Below are 4,433 nucleotides of genomic sequence, written 5' to 3'. Positions count from 1 at the left end.
CGGAGATAAACCCGCGCGCGGCCCGGGCCCCGCCCCCAGCCACGCCCCCTACGGGAGCCGAGCGCGGACAGCAGCCCCGGTCCCCCCCGGCGCGCTCCCTTTCCCCGACCCCTGAATGCGCGTCAGGAAACCCCGCTGCCAGGCCCCGCCCCACGCCCGGCCCCAGACTCCGCCCCACGCCGGGCCCCGCCCTGGGTTCCAGGCCCCGCCCCACACCCGGCCCCACACTGGGCCCCAGCCCTCGGCCCCCGCGCCAGCCCCAGACCCGACCCGACCCAGTCACTCCCCAGCCCCAGCTCCAGCCACTGCCCCAGACACTCCCGCAGGCCGGGCCCCAGTCACTGGCCCCAAACCCGGCCCCGGCCCCAGCCACTGGCCCCAAACCCGGCCCCGGCCCCAGCCACTGGCCCCAAACCCGGCCCCGGCCCCAGCCACTGGCCCCAAACCCGGCCCCGGCCCCAGCCACTGGCCCCAAACCCGGCCCCGGCCCCAGTCCCTGGCCCCAAACCCGGCCCCGGCCCCAGCCACTGGCCCCAAACCCGGCCCCGGCCCCAGTCCCTGGCCCCAAACCCGGCCCCGGCCCCAGTCACTGGCCCCAAACCCGGCCCCAGTCACTGGCCCCAAACCCGGCCCCGGCCCCAGCCACTGGCCCCAAACCCGGCCCCGGCCACTGGCCCCAAACCCGGCCCCAGTCACTGGCCCCAAACCCGGCCCCGGCCCCAGCCACTGGCCCCAAACCCGGCCCCGGCCACTGGCCCCAAACCCGGCCCCGGCCACTGGCCCCAAACCCGGCCCCAGTCACTGGCCCCAAACCCGGCCCCGGCCCCAGCCACTGGCCCCAAACCCGGCCCCGGCCCCAGCCACTGGCCCCAGCCAGGCCCCGGCCCCAGTCACTGGCCCCAAACCCGGCCCCGGCCCCAGCCACTGGCCCCAAACCCGGCCCCAGCCACTGGCCCCAAACCCGGCCCCGGCCCCAGCCACTGGCCCCAAACCCGGCCCCGGCCCCAGCCCCAGCCACTGGCCCCAAACCCGGCCCCAGCCACTGGCCCCAAACCCGGCCCCGGCCCCAGCCACTGGCCCCAAACCCGGCCCCGGCCCCAGCCACTGGCCCCAAACCCGGCCCCGGCCCCAGCCACTGGCCCCAAACCCGGCCCCAGTCACTGGCCCCAGCCAGGCCCCTAGTCACCCCCCAACCCAGCCCCAGACCCAACCCGACCCAGTCACTCCCCACACCCGGCCCCAGCCACCAGCCCTAGGCACTGGCCCCAGACCCTTCCCCAGACATGGCCCCAGCCACTCCCCTAGTCACCCCCCAACCCAGCCCCAGACCCGACCCGACCAGTCACTCCCCAAACCCCGGCCCCAGCCAGGCCCCGGCCCCAGCCAGGCCCCGGCCCCAGTCACTGGCCCCGGCCAGGCCCCTAGTCACCCCCCAACCCAGCCCCAGACCCGACCCGACCAGTCACTCCCCAAACCCGACCCAGTCACTGGCCCCAGCCAGGCCCCTAGTCACCCCCCAGACCCGACCCAGTCACTCCCCAAACCCGACCCCAGACCCGACCCGACCCAGTCACTCCCCACACCCGGCCCCACACTGGGCCCCAGCCCTCAGCCCCCGCGCCAGCCCCAGACCCGACCCGACCCAGTCACTCCCCAGCCCCAGCTCCAGCCACTGCCCCAGACACTCCCGCAGGCCGGGCCCCAGTCACTGGCCCCAAACCCGGCCCCGGCCCCAGCCACTGGCCCCAAACCCGGCCCCGGCCCCAGCCACTGGCCCCAAACCCGGCCCCGGCCCCAGCCACTGGCCCCAAACCCGGCCCCGGCCCCAGCCACTGGCCCCAAACCCGACCCCGGCCCCAGCCACTGGCCCCAAACCCGGCCCCAGCCCCAGTCACTGGCCCCAAACCCGGCCCCGGCCCCAGTCACTGGCCCCAAACCCGGCCCCGGCCCCAGCCACTGGCCCCAAACCCGGCCCCGGCCCCAGCCACTGGCCCCAAACCCGGCCCCAGTCACTGGCCCCAGCCAGGCCCCTAGTCACCCCCCAGACCCGACCCAGTCACTCCCCAGACCCGGCCCCAGTCACTGGCCCCAGCCAGGCCCCTAGTCACTCCCCAAACCCGGCCCCAGTCACTGGCCCCAGCCAGGCCCCTAGTCACCCCCCAACCCAGCCCCAGACCCAACCCGACCCAGTCACTCCCCACACCCGGCCCCAGCCACTGCCCCAGACACTCCCGCAGGCCGGGCCCCAGTCACTGGCCCCAAACCCGGCCCCAGTCACTGGCCCCAGCCAGGCCCCTAGTCACCCCCCAACCCAGCCCCAGACCCGACCCGACCAGTCACTCCCCACACCCGGCCCCAGCCACCAGCCCTAGGCACTGGCCCCAGACCCTTCCCCAGACATGGCCCCAGCCACTCCCCTAGTCACTCCCCAAACCCAGCCCCAGACCCGACCCAGTCACTCCCCAAACCCGACCCAGTCACTCCCCAAACCCGACCCCAGTCACCAGCCCTAGTCACTGGCCCCAAACCCGACCCTGTCACTGCCAAGCCCCAGCCAGCAGCCCTAGTCACTGGCCTCAGACCCTTCTCCAGACATGGCCCCAGCCAGTCCCCTAGTCACCCCCAAACCCGGCCCAGCCCCTCCCCAGCGGAGACATGTCTCTTGCTGGTCAGGCTGCTGGGAACAGGGGCCGGCGCAGACCCGTGGTGCCCGGAGCCCAGGGGGGGCAGAAGCAGGTGCTCGGGGCAGCCGCCAGGAAGGGGCAGCAGGGTTCCCGTGGTGGTAAGTCGGGGGCAGCTCCTCCTTTTTGCCATCCGTGGCAGCAGGTTTTTTTCACTGCTTGGGGTGGCAAAAACCGTAGAGCCGGCCCTGGCCCATGGCAATGGGGGCAGTGGGAGGCCAGAGCCTAAAGTCCCACAGGCAGAGCCTGCCACCACCCGCCCCAAGCCCGAGCCCCATGGGAAGGTGGGGAATGCACAGGCTGGCTGCTCCCCCACAGGGGAGAAGATGGCTGGGCCTGGGAGCAGCAGCTGAACCCAGCACCCAGGTGAGGCATCCAGGAGCAACAGGGTGCCCCGCCATCACAGCCCCGGAGGCTGCGGCCCAAGGAGAAGCCCCTGGTGGCCACGTTTGAGAAACGCTGGGTTAAATTACAGCAGGCAATCAAGGGGAAGTACAAGGGCCAAAACAGATTTTAAAACTCAAACAGCTAAGGGTTTAAAACCCAACAACCAATGAGAGATTCTTTAACTAGAAAGAAAGAGGAGCTAGGCTAGTCTGTATTCACAAAAACCAACAAGTTGTCCAGGGGCACCTTTAACAGATTTATTGGGGCATAAGCTTTCATGCCCACACAAAAGCTTATGCCCAAATAAATCTGTTAGTCTTTAAGGTGCCACTGGACTCCTCATTGTTTTTGTAACTATAACAGAACAGGAAGAGTGCCCAAGAATAGTTAAGTCCATTGAAGCACTGGAGATAAAATGGGAGCAAGTAGACAGAGAAGGACAGTAGGAACCACTGAGAATTTAATTATCTTACCTTCCTCTTCACTGCCGGAAAATGTTGGGGAAATCTAAAGCGACCACTCTCCTTACAATGTGTATGATAATCAAGGTGGGTTATTTCCAGCACAAATCCAGGGTTTAACAAAAACGGCTGGGGGGTGGGAGGGTAGGAAAAAACAAGGGGAAATAGGTTACCTTGCATAATGACTTAGAGAGTGGTCACTTTAGATAAGCTATTACCAGCAGGAGAGTGGGGTGGGAGGAGATATTTTTTCATGCTTTGTGTGTATAAAAAGATCTTCCACACTTTCCCCAGTATGCATCCGATGAAGTGAGCTGTAGCTCACAAAAGCTTATGCTCAAATAAATTGGTTAGTCTCTAAGGTGCCACAAGTCCTCCTGTTCTTTTTGCGGATACAGACTAAACACGGCTGCTCCTCTGAAACCTGTCATTAAAACTGGCAACTATTCCAGAGGGTTAGAGAGTAGCAAATGTACCACTATTTTGTTTTAAAAGTCTTAAGCAGTGATCCTGGGAAAGAGACTAGTGAACTTTACATGTGTGCCTGGAAAAATCCGTTGCAATGTAATTAAAAGAAGAACAAAACATCATGAGAGCATTTAACCAACATTTCTGCAAAGGAAAATGATGTTTCAGTAATCTCTCAGAATGCAATGTAGTGGCTAAGGGAGAACCAGTTTACATAATTTATTAGGATTTCCAAAACGCCTTTGCTGAAGTTGCACCCAAGAGACTATGAAGTAGTCATGGAGTGAGAGGCAAACTATTGTCATGGATCAAAAACTGGCTAGGAAACAGAAAACAGTTTAGATGGTCAATATTCATCCTGGCAAAAGGTTAACAGCACAGGGCCTCAAGGTTCCATGTTGTTCAACATTTGTTCTTAATGATCTGGAAAGGGGTG

The sequence above is a fragment of the Lepidochelys olivacea genome (assembly GCF_965140295.1).
Source record: "Lepidochelys olivacea isolate rLepOli2 genome assembly, chromosome: 7".
Taxonomy (NCBI): domain Eukaryota; kingdom Metazoa; phylum Chordata; order Testudines; family Cheloniidae; genus Lepidochelys; species Lepidochelys olivacea.
Note: the sequence above shows the minus strand (reverse complement) of the source record.